Below are 13,103 nucleotides of genomic sequence, written 5' to 3' on the forward strand. Positions count from 1 at the left end.
GTTATACATATATATCTGTTCTTTTTCAGATTCTTTTCCATTATAGGTTATTGCAAGATATTGAATATAGTTCCCTGTGCTGTATAGTAGGTCCTTGTTGTTTATCTTTTTGTATTAGGTAGTTTGTATCTGCTAATCCTAAGCTCCTAATTTATCACACACACACACACACACCCAGTATTTCCACATTTTTTAATTTGTATTCCTTAGCTGTAAGATGGGGGATGTTAGCACCTGCTCTGCCTGACTCAGAAAGATGTTGCAAAGATCACATACGAGTGCCTTAGTGAAGCCTAGGACAGCCTCGTTGCTAGGACTGGCCCAATCAGGGGCCATGCCCAGTTTGGGCATAGGGATTGGAAAAAGCAGAAAAGAAGCCATGGGTTGGTGGGCTTCAATTCAGGAAGACAGGCAGGCTTGGGGCGTCAGGTTAGAGGAAAGCTTGCTCAGAAGTTGCATCTCCCACAATTTCAGCTTTTCTCTGGGCCTTAAACTTTTATGCAAATCGCTCTCTGCTATGTTTATGATCTAACTGAGCTTATGCAGTTCCAGGTGGAGGAACCTGTAAGTGACAGCTACACAGGAGTTAAGGGACAGGGCTGGGACTAAATTCTATGCCCTCTGAGGCCCATGCCTGCACCCTTTGTCCGTATCAGCCACCCTGATGGGGAGGGACATTTTGATTTGGGGAGAGAGAAAGTAAGGGCAAGATTATTTTGGAGAAAGGGCCAGTTCAGGGAGATTAGGCCCAGGATGCAAGGAACTGTGGCAACACTTGTCTAAGAATCATGGCATAGGACGAGGGCCCTGGGTATCTGAGCAGGAAGTGAGAGAGAAAGTACAGGAGCGTATTCATTCATTCATTTATTCACCCGTTCATTCATTCATTCGGATAGCCCTTCCACACAAATGGGAGCTGGAATGATCAGAGGCAGATTGGCAGCTCAGGCCAGGAGCAGCTCACAGAGTGGGGTGGGGCTGAGGGGACGGGTGGAGATGCTGTTGGGCCAGCCCACAGGGGTTGTCAGAGGCATCAGGGTGAGTCTGAAATAATAAGAAAAGCCAGGCAGATGGGCAACCAGTTCACCAACCCAAAGGGACTGGTCTGAGAAAGATCTAGTTCCCAGGACTCAGGACTGAAACATGGGACTCCAGAGCAGAATGACAAGAGTCCGAAAGGCTGGAGTTAAGCTCCCTGAGTGTAAGGGTTGGATGGTGAGAGAGAGCTAGACAAGTGAGGAGCCAGAAGAAAAGGACAGCAAGTTAAGGCTTTAGGTGTATCCCTGGGACCCTGGGAACCACGGGAAGTTTTCAGCAAAGGAGGGCTCTGGCTACAGACGGAAGATATACAGCAGCGGTCCCTGGGGGACAATGCATAGTTAGAGGCTGCCAGGGGCCTGAACTGATTCAGTGACAGTGGAGAGAGAACGAGAGATGAGAGATGTGAAGGGGACAGAATGCGCTGGTTTTAGGATACCTTTGAATATAAGATGCTGGCGAAGCAGAGGTCGAGGTCACGAATGACTTTCAGACTTACTGACCTGGAGACTGGAGAACATGACTGAGATTCCCCACTTCGGCCAATTTTCAGACTTTCACAACACAGGTCGCTGTCCCCTTGGAGGCCTCACTTTCTAATTCTCAGAGCAAGCAAGTTGGTCAGAGTAGTGGTTTCTAGTTACGGTCCCCAGAGTGATCCTGCTGGGTGTGGCTGGGCCTCAGGAAAGGAGCCCTGAGCTGGAGTCAGAAGACCTGGCTCGAGTCCTGGCTCAGCCTGCGACATTAGGCAGGATACAGTTTCTGAACCTGGGTCTTCATTTGTGTAAATGGAGATAATTATCCATTTACTCAAGAAATAAACACACTAGGCAAAAGATGAAAAGAACGAGACATTGGCTTGTGCCTCAGGGAACTCACAGCCCAGGAAGAGAAGCAGACGTATAAACAGATTACTGCAAAGGAGCTTGGTAAGTGGCATGGTGACGTAAAATGTGTCCGGAAGGAGGCAGACTGAAGAAGGGAGGGGCTGGCAAGTACATGAGCTGCATTTAGAGATGGGACAAGGGAAGTCAGGTAGATGATGGGGAAGCAAGCTCTTCACTGAGAGAATCCAGCTGAGCCTTCCCTCCCCCGCCTCAACTCTTCTTCACCCTCCCATGACCCTTACTGCTCCCTTCCACCGTCTAAACAGCAATCCTCTTCCTCACCTGCAGATGAGGCCTGGAGGGATTCTTCAGCAAGCAAGACCTTGATCAACTCCATATTATTAACACCCAGCATCACCAGGTGGACGCACCAATGGTCCAGTGGTGGTTCCAGGCATCAGAGACTCCATCTTCCATAAGCTAATATCGACCCAAAGAGACTCAGTAGTGCAGGTTCTGGGGAGCTGGCACTGTGTTCAGTCCATGGTTGGACCCCAATGCCTCACACCATGCCTGGGATATGGTAGGTGACTAATAATTGCATGTTGAACAAAAAACCTCCATAGAATCTTTCCATTTCAAAGGGTCATTGCCTCATTTATTTCCCAGCCTCCAGGGAGAATTGCATCTCAACCACCACACCTGGACCATTCAGGATCTTTAAAGATTTAGTTGCATCCACTCAAGAAATAGGCAGAGATGCAGCTCATCTCAGGTTTTTTAACTCTGTTTTATTCGACCAGTGCACTTTGGGCAGCTCCACTGTGCCAGTCTCTGGACACAGAGATGAATAGGACCTCAAGAATGTCACAGCCTATGTGGAGAAAAGGGAACCCTCCTTCACTGCTGGTGGGAATGCAGTTTGGTGCAGCCACTGTGGAAAACAGTATGGAGATTCCTCAAAAGACTAGGAATAGACTTACCATATGACCTAGGAATCCCACTCCTGGGCTTGTATCCAGAAGGAAATCTACTTCAGGATGACATCTGCACCCCAGTGTCCATAGCAGCATTATTTACAATAGCCAGGACATGGAAACAGCCTAAATGTCCATCAACAGATGACTGGATAAAGAAGAAGTGGTATGTTTATACAATGGGATACTACTCAGCCATAAAAACGACAACATAACGCCATTTGCAGCAACATGGATGCTCCTGGAGAATGTCATTCTAAGTGAAGTAAGCCAGAAAGAGAAAGAAAAATACCATATGAGATCGCTCATATGTGGAATCTAAAAAACAAACAAACAAACAAAGCATAAATACAAAACAGAAATAGACTCACAGACATAGAATATAAACTTGTGGTTGTCAAGGGGGCAGGGGGTGGGAAGGGATAGACTGGGATTTCAAAATTTTAGAATAGATAAATAAGATTATACTGTATAGCACAGGGAAATATATACAAGATCTTGTGGTAGCTCACAGAGAAAAAAATGTGACAATGAATATATATATATGTCCATGTATAACTGAAAAATTGTGCTCTACACTGGAATTTGACACAACACTGTAAAATGATTATAAATCAATAAAAAATGTTGAAAAAAAACCCAACTTATTTCATGGGGAGGGTACAGCTCAGTGGTAGAATGCATGCTTAGCATGCATGAGGTCTTAGGTTCAATCCCCAGTACCTCCATTTAAACAAACAAGCATACGAACAAACCTAATTACCTCTCCCCACAACAAAATAAGTTATTTTTATTAAAGAGCTTAAAAAAAAAAAAAGAATGTCACAGCCTAGTCGGGGGACAGATACTGCCTTCATAACTGCCGTACAGTGGAGGCCCAAGGAGGAGGAGATTGGCTCTGCCGTGGGGATCTGGGTGGAAGATGCTTGAGCTGCATCTTGAGAAATGAGGAGGCGTTCAACAAGTGAACAAGCTGGTGGAGTCGGGAGAGAACACAGTAGCTGGGACGGGGCATTTAAGATGAGAGATACCCATAGGTATAAAGTTTACGGCGGTGTTATGCAAAGGGCAGATCCATGATGAGATAAGGAATTCGCCCCAGCCCTGCTTCCTTCCATAAGGAAGTCTACGGATAAACAAACTGTCTTCTGAAACTAAACTTGTGTGTTTACTGACCATTGATTACATCCTGGCACAAGCTCCTCTATGGAATCAGTAACATATGGTTTGTAGGCAGGCAGCTGGTCTACAGACCACACCATGCTCTACAGTTTACCAGGGGCATTCACACAAACGCAAGGGGTTTTTGCCCCCTCAGAAAAAAAACCCTATGAGGTTGGCAGGGCCAGTATCCACATATCCATTTTACAGGATAGAAGTTTAAACTCAGAGAGATTAACTTTCAAGTCTCACAGCAGGTCAGCAGTGAGAACCAGATGCAAAGCCGGGAGTCCACTCCCAGCCCTCCCCTCTTCTAGGTCACGTAGGAAAGCACCCTGACTCGTGGGATGGCTTCATGGCCAGCACGTCCCTAGAAACAAGTGTCAGAAAGCGAATCTGGTTTAGATGGATCATGTGTGTGACCTCATATGGCATCTCTCATGTTCCCCTGTCTCATCTTACTGTCGTATCATAAATAGAGGCAGAATGATTCTTCCTTTCCATCCACCCACCCTGGAGCCACCGCCACCTGCCATCCCCGGGAGGGCTTCCTCCAGCTCAGCCCTCTGCTTGACTGCTTGACATTTTGTTGCAGCAAAGTGTGTTACAGCTCAGGTTTATTACTCCAGCGGGCCCAGAGGAGTTAACATTCCAAGCTCTGGACCCTGTCTGTAGGTTTACACAGGCTTTTATAGGTTACCAGTCTAGACTTTGCAACATTTTGCAACATCATATGCAAATAAGGTATAACAAATGGACCAATCAGGAGTGATAGAAATGGACCAATCAGGAGTGATAGAAATGGATCAATCAAGAGTGAGCTTAGGGAACCAATAGAATCTTAGGGGTAAGTTTCACTTTCCTAGAAGTAAGCCATTTCAGAGTTAAAAAGCAGCCCTGCCTGGGGGTCTTGCCGTCTTTTTCATGGGGCTTCTCACCTCAACTTAACTACCTAAAAGGGCTCCACGTTGGCCCATGGGAGAGATTATCTCATAGATACAGCAGGCATCTTCTGAAAATAGGCTTAACTTTCCACAGAGGCCATTGTGGACATGTTGTTCTTGCCCTGGCCAGGTGGGCCATGGTACTATGGTGAGCTATCTTGTCTCTTCCCTTAGAACACAGCTCCCTGGGCAGAGCCTTCATTTTCCCAGGTGAAAAAGCCAAGAGCAAGTGGAGACAGCTACAGGAAAAATCATCCGGGCCAGGAGAGAAGGGACCCTCTAGCCCTCTGGAACAATAAATCTACTTTTATGATCTGGCCATTCCTCCAAACAGCAAGCTAGTCCAGGGGTCCAGGTCTGTGGTGTCCACAGCCATCCAACTGTGGGAACATTCTAACTCTGAAGTGAGCTACAGAGGGTCAATGGCTCTAACACCCAGCCTCCTGGAACACAGCCGTGTGTCCTGTCCTGGAGGGGCTCCTGACTGGAAAATGGGCTCAGGCAGGGCATCTCCTATCTGCCTAACCTCAGCTAGGGAGCAGTCTGGGTCTCCAGAGTCCTAGAAGCTGAGTCTGGGATGTCAGGAGGACAAAGAAGTAAATTTTTAGGGAGAGCCTTGCTGTGTGCCATACATCTTCACCTGGAGTGAAGTACCTTCTATTTCAGAATATGGGACTTTGCCTGGAGTCCCATATTCTGAAATAATATAAAAGAGAAAGAAAAAGAATACTGGATGGCAGTTAGGAAGCTGTCCTGATCTGAACACCAACTCTGCTTTGACCAACCAGGGAAAATCCCTTAACCTGTCCGAGCGTCTGCTTTCTGCTGTATAAATCGGGAATGCAATTAACAGTCACAGCTGCCTCGGGACTGGGAGACAATCTCAATCAATGCCAAAGGCTGTGGGGAGGCATTTGACTCCAGCTGGCCATCCACCCCCCTGGCCACCACACCTGCCATGTTATTTACCTCTCTATTCTGTTTGCTTAGATCCATATATATAATGATTCATCCTTTCCCTCTTTCATTTAGAACAACCTTATATGACCTTCCCTTACTGAGAAGCTTCTATCTTCATTCAGCTGTGACCATCTTGAAGTCAGGGTTCTCACCTTGTTTGTGATCACAGGACCTCCCTGACCCAGTAAGTGTCTGCTGAGTGAATGATATTTTCCCCCACAGAACCCCCATGACTCCAAAGTATTTCTTTTATATTTAACATGCAGTTACCTTAAGCTCACTGTATACCAGGCATTATTCTGAGCATTAAACATGTATTAACTCATTTAGTAGGTATTGTTACATACATCTTAGGTACTAAAGTCTATGTTTGACGGCTCCAATAGCTGGATCTCTCATTGGTCTATTTCTCTTGTCAGTTTGTTCTTGATTCCTGGTTTGTCTAATGATTTGGGACTGAATGCTAGTAATTGTGCATGGAAAATGGTAGAGGTCGTTCAATGGGGTTATCTTTCTCCAAGAGAGGGTTTACTACTTCTTCTGAAGGCAGTTAGGATAGAAGCAGATCCGGTTAAGAGATGCTGAGATTAAGCTGACTCTAAGCTGTGCCTCAATCTGTGATGACTGGGGTTTCCAGTTCATCTTTGTTCCTTGGGTGTTAGCTTTCAATATGTTTATTAGGGTCTCTCCACCCTGGGGACAGCTAATTCCAATTTTTAACTTCCCAAACCTGGATGACTGCTGAAGCCCTGCTCAACCTCTCAGCTCCTTAGCTGCCATTTACTGCTCCTGGCCTCTTGGCTGCTGCTAGAAACCAGGGAATAATGATTAGGGGAAAACTGGTTCCAAGTGCTGGACTACCTTCTCTTTTGCCTTCTCTTTGGATTTTGACCATTTGAGTCCTAACTTCCCTGTTCCTGCCAATACCTTTTAAAAATAATACTTCTTATATAATTTTTAAAATATATATTTATGTAAGGATACATGTATACATGCAATGTGCTCTTAAATGGATATATTTATTGTATCTTAAATATATATAGTTCTGCTTTTATCATTTTTCTTAGCAAGAGGGTTATTCTGATACAAGCTAGTCCACCAGAGTCGGAAAATGAAATACCTTCCTCATGCATTACGTGAGGAAACTGAGGCACAGGAATGTTAAGTAACCTGCCAGATTACTATGCTTAAGTGAAACGCGTACTCATTTATTTTAAAAAATATATTTATGAAGCACGCACCATGTATTAGACAGTCTTGGGCATTGAGGATACAAAATTAATAAGCCAAGTCCTTGTAGTCCAAGATCTCAGGAGCGAGTGGACATGACTTATAACTCAGGGTAGCCAGAGCAAGTACTGGGGAAGTGGCAGGTGCTCCCGGCTCAGGCAAGGGTTTATCGTGCTGACCTGTACTTGTTTCTCTACAGACATTTCTCTCGTAGTATTCAGTGAACTTCTTGTGATCAGAGTCTGAGACTCATCCATTCACTTCTCACCCCCTAGTGCCCAACACAGTGCCTGGAATGAGGCAGTTACTCCATTAACAATATTCCTTGAATTGAGTTGAATTAACTCTCAAGCAGGGAGGAAGGGAACCAGGATAGCATGGAGGCCATAAGGTAACAGAGCTCATCTGAGCCTGGCAGTCAGGAAGCCCTGGTCCCCCTACTCTGCCAGTGACTCTCTGTGTGAACATGGCAGGTCACCTCCCCATCTGGGCCTGGGTCCCCATCTGCAGGTTGGAGAGATTAGACTTGACAGCGCCTGAAGTCTCTTCTAGAGACACGTCCCTGTGGCTGAGTGCGTCCGCACAGAGGATGAATGACCACAGCTCACCCCGTTGTGTCCCCGTGTGCCCTCAGGGAGGCAGGACTGGGCCGGATGGTCTGTCAGACCAAACCAGGTGGCTGTTCGACTTCAGTCTCCCCTGCTTTCTTCCATGGAAAAACACTGAGTGAAAAGGTTTTCCCAAGCTCACCAGACAAATGCCAGAAGTCTTCTTGTGCAGGACAAGCCGGCCAGAGACAGGAGTGGCGTGGGGAAACATTTTCTAGGTCCTCTTCCCCTGGGACCGGGTCCAGCCAGCCTGCATCCCAGTACGGAGCTGACTTTCCTATTTGAGAAAATGGCATTGTCTCTACGACAGGCCCAGGGCTCATCCTGGCTCAAGTAGGGGAAGGAAGCCAACTGCCTTGCCTCCTTTGGCTGAGGGCAGCTCCTCTTTCCAGACACCCATCTCTCCAGCACCCTGGGGTCTGGACATTGTCACCAAGGCATCCAGAGACTCACCCTTGGCTGATTAGTAAGAGGGATCTGTACCCCCTGAGAGGACACCTGCCCCCAAAAGGATCTGTTGAAGCAAAGAAGCGTTGGCACAAGAGCAACAAGCGATGGTGTAGAGATCGGCCAGTGCGCCTCCCTTTATGTATGAAAACCTGGGTCCAGAGAGGACAGTGACTCTCTTGAGGCCACAGGATTTGCAGGGTAAGGCAGAGACTTTAATGTCACAGTGAGACAGCTCGGCCGGCCCCCTGGGCTGGGAGCATGACTTGACTTCACCATTAAATCACACAACCAACTTTGAGGCCCTTTTCTCATCCCGGGTCCTGCGTACAGCGGAGCCCACCGGCCAGCCAGCATCCCCAGGGCCGGGTTCTCTCCCAAACACTGGAGTCCGCTGGGGGCCGCGTTGGGGATCAGTGATGTACTTCCAAACAGACAACTCCAGGGGTGGGAGGAGGGAGAGGCGGCAGCCAGGGTTGTTTTTGTGGATTATGCAGTTACTGACCTAAATTTCATCTTGGGGGAGAAAAAAAAAGAGAGAGAGAAAGAACTGCCGCAGGTAACACTGACATGTCGCAGAAAGTGCTGAGGAGATGAAACGCCTGGCTGGGGTCTTTGAAAATGTTGTCTGTTTTAATTGGATGTGTCTCTTCAGAACGAGCTGGTGGCAGGCCCATCACAGGCTGCTTTTAATCAGTGGAATTCACATTTCTCCACTGCGTCTTCGCACAGAATAAAGAGCAATGGGGCAGGGGCCGAGGGGGAGGGGGAGGATGCGATTCCAATTTGAAATATAATTTAGGAGAAGGATTTTATTTAAAATGGAATTGCCAGGCTCCATCTGCTTTATGCCTTCGTGAGGAGATTTTTCGAAAGAGAGAGAAAATGTTCTCTTGGAGCAAGAGCCCAGAGTGATCTTCTGACCCATTTTCTTCTCTTTTTCCAGAAGATTCTTGTGTGGGGCTAGGTCTTCCTTTCCAAGGTTCCCAGCAGCAGAATTCACTGTTCCCAGCCCAAGGGGGACAGGACAAGGGGGTGCCTGTGGCTCAGGGTGGGAAGGAGGAGTTGCAGGAGAGGCCAGGCCTTCCCTGCAGGGGCGGGGTTGGGGGTGGAGATGGGAGTGGAGAAGCCATTGGCCAGGGGAGTCATACCAGGGGCAGGGCCTGTGCCTCCCCCTTTAACCTTGGGACAGAGAATCTCTGACCAGATAGGGGGCCAGGGCTGCCCCTGCATTTATTTATTCACTCAACAAAGTTTGATTGGGCAAAGCTACACATTGCTAAGCACTAGAACCTTATATCCTTAAGGGTCCCCTTTCTGGCCATAGTTAGAAGTCTAGGTACCCCCAAGTTCATCTTGGGACCACCCTTGGAAGTACATCCAAAACTCGGGAAGGTCTCAGGACCAACAGAGGTACCTGGAGCCTGTGGAACACCCCGTGGACCGCCCCGCACTGTAGGCAGGCTCTAAGGTAGACCCACATCCTCAGGGCAGCCTCAGTGACGTTTGAGATAGAGAGACAGACGTAGGGAGGGTAAAGGGAGAGACATGAGATGGAGACAGCGTGTGCTGTGAGCTGCAGTGTCCAACCAAGGGCAGGGGAGACTATTTCAGGCCCGTTCCTGCAGCTTTCTCTGTAAGGGGGTGGGCGACAGAGTCGGGGTTGGGAATTGATACCTCCCTCGGGACTTCCCATTTCTGGTTTAAGGATACTCAAACTGGATTCAGTCAATGGTCACTTAACCAGCACTCGTGGTGTGTCAGGGACCATACCAGACTCAGCGGCCCTTGCCCTTGAGGGGCTCACAGTGTAGTCGAGGGGGACGTTCCATTTCTTGTCTCTTAGAAACTTACTCTTGAGACCCATGCTAACGAGGAAATCCAAACAGCTCCTTGGAGAGGCCCTCAGAGAGAGGAACAGAGGTTCTAGAACAGGAGCCCCACCTGAGCTCCCAGACAACGGGCAGGATCAACACACGAGCCATGGGAGTGCGCCAGTCAAGCAGTGGGCCTCTTGTGGAGAAAAGGGAACCCTCCTACACTGTTGGTGGGAACGCAGTTTGGCGCAGCCATTATGGAGAACAGCATGGAGATTCCTCAAAAGACTAAAAATAGATTGAGCAATCCCACTCCTGGGCATATATCCGGAGGGAACTCTAATATGAAAAGACACACACACACCAATGTTCACAGCAGCACTATGTACAATAGCCAAGACATGGAAGCAACCTAAATGTCCATCGGCAGATGACTGGATAAAGAAGCTGTAGTATATTTATACAATGGAGTACTACTCAGCCATAGAAAAGAATGAAATAATACCATTGGCAGCAACGTGAATGGACCTGGAGATCGTCTAAGTGAAGTAAGCCAGAAAGAGAACAAAAAATACAGTATGGAATCACTCATATGTGGAATCTAAAAAAAAAAAAAAGAGAGAGAGACACAAATGAACTTGTTTACAAAACCAAAACAGACTCACAGACATAGTAAACAAACTATGGTTATGGGGGAGGGGGAAGGGGGTGGAAAGGGACAAATTGGGAGTTCAAGATCTGCAGATACTACTACTGTGTATAAAATAGATAAACACGTTTCTACTGTATAGCACAGGGAACTATATTCAATATCTTGTAGTAACTTACAATGAAAAAGAATATGAAAAGGAATACACGTATGTGTCTGTATGACTGAACTGTTACGCTGTACACCACAAACTGACACAACATTGTAAACTGACTATACTTCAATTAAAAAAAAAAAAAGTGGATGCTTCACTGCCATCAGGCGGCCCAGCTGACCCCGCATGGAGCAGAGAGGTGTGGTTTCTACAAGCCACGCCCCAGTTGCAGCTTCCAGAGCAAAGTTAATGATTGCTGTTGTCCAATGCACTAAGTTTTGGAGCAGTTTGTTATGTAGTGATAGATAACCCAAACAGAAGGGAAGCCAGTGGAGCGGGAGTTTTTCAGCACAGCTTTCTGCAAAAGGCTAGATGGTAAATAACTGGGGCCTAGCAGATCAAAGGGTCTCTGCTGTTGCAGTACAAAAGCAGTCATAGTCAATACGCAGACAAATGAGCATGGCTGCGTTTCAATAAAACTGTATTTACAAAAACATGTGAAGAGCCATTCAGCTAGCTAACTGGAACTTGCCAGCTCCTGCAACAGAAGGTTTTAAGCAGCAGAGTGATCTGCTCTCATTTAGACCCAGAAGGCTGCTTCTGACTGCCACGTGGAGGGTGGACTATAGGGAACCAAGGCAGAAATGAGGCTGTCACCAGGTGAGAGAAGATGACAGCTTGGCCTAGAGCTCTGCTGGTAGCAGTGGAAGGACCTCATTGGGGATCTCTGTTGGAGATCAGAGTACTACTGAGAACTACCAAGACAGCTAAGAACCAATTGATCATTGCCTTGAGAGAAGTATGACAAAGGAAGCTATGGAAACTCAAAGCAGGAGCGTCCACTCTGAGGACGCAGGCATGCTTCCTGGAAGAGGCAGCTGCTGATTAGAAGCTAGTCAGGGGAAGAGCTGGAAGAATTATCTTCCCCACAAAGAGAGGAGAGAAGCAGTTCAAAATGGCTAAGCTGGAGGGAGTCAGAAGTTTCAGAGATAAATGATTATAGGAGATAAAGACTCTGGAGAGGGGGCAGGGGCTAGATCTGGGAGATCAGGGGGCCTTCCCCTGCAAGATCAAAGATGGACCCGCCTACTGGGAGTAAACCTGTGCTTTTCTTCTGAACTATGCTTCCCAGCGGTCCCCATGGCCACCTTCCCACCGTGAGTTTTGAAGCTTTCCCTGCAATGGGACCTCAGACTGTCGTCAGGAGCTCCGGCAGCACATGGAGGTCAGGTGCTGCCTGTGGCACCTGTTATGTACGGGCCAGATCCCAGGAAACCTCATTGTCCACATTAGTAAAACGGCGGCGACAACCACCCCACAGAGTAGTCACGACGACCAAGTGGGAAAAGCATATGAAAATGCTTTGCAAATGCCACAGAAACAGCAGGGTTTGTTAGGGTGACAGTGCTGAGTATTGAAACCCAGCATCCTGCCTCTCCTACAGGTTTCTTTTGTTGTTTTTTCCCTCCCACCACCCTCACAACCCTTCCTCCTGATGTTTTCTGAGTTTTGGGGAGAGCCCTTTGTTCCTTGCTCTGAGGTTCTATGGGGACACGGCCACTTCACCCTGCTGAGAAGACAGTCCTGTCAGCTTTGTCCCTAAGATACCCAGGAACCAGCTTGGATGTTTCTCAAACAGCCTTGGAGGCATCTGACACAAGCTGCCTGGCCTGAGGGGTGGTCCCCTGCGCCATCTCCATGCCCCTCAGAGCCTTCCTCCTCCCGCAGCCAGCCTCAACAAGTCCTCCTGTTTTGTGCTCAGAGAAAGCGCTTTTCCCTGAGATGAGAAAACGTGGCCTTTGACTTGCTCACAGAGGTCACCATCCAGCCCTCCTCCTCTTGTTCCCTTTTCTTGGCAGCATTTCAGAAAACATTTTCAGTCCAGTGGGTCAGTGCGGCACAGGGCTTTGACCACCCCCTGGAGGCAGTTTAGGCCTCAGTGTCACTGCACAATCTGCAGATGTTCTGGCTCAGCTCAGGGCCACAGTCTTGGGTTCAGCGCAGACTCCAGCCCCCAAGTCAATGTCACCGCACAGTGTCTGGGATAGCTGTTCATGTGGTCTGTAATGTGAATGACACCCCCTGGGGTTGACAGTGTACAACCTGTGCAACTGTCCGTGACGGCCCTGCTAACTCATTCTTAACCGTGTGCTTTAGGGTAACTAGCAGAGTTCAGAATCTCACTACTCTTTTGAACTGATCTGACCTTCAGAGTCTGGCAACTGAGTGGTTCCAGGGGAGGATAAGGCATGGGCCTGACCTGGGTGCTATTTCCAGAACAGGTGCTTACA

General features: G+C 47.8%; 1 long non-coding RNA gene across 1 annotated transcript; it reads left to right on the forward strand.

The window, feature by feature from the left end:
* Positions 1-1,667: 1,667 nt before the first annotated feature.
* LOC116666594 lies at positions 1,668-2,849 on the forward strand. Its single transcript, XR_004323536.1, has 3 exons — positions 1,668-1,967; positions 2,214-2,448; positions 2,535-2,849. It is a non-coding gene; the product is annotated as an uncharacterized LOC116666594 (long non-coding RNA).
* Positions 2,850-13,103: the final 10,254 nt, after the last annotated feature.

The sequence above is a fragment of the Camelus ferus genome, chromosome 10 (assembly GCF_009834535.1).
Source record: "Camelus ferus isolate YT-003-E chromosome 10, BCGSAC_Cfer_1.0, whole genome shotgun sequence".
NCBI lineage: Eukaryota > Metazoa > Chordata > Mammalia > Artiodactyla > Camelidae > Camelus > Camelus ferus.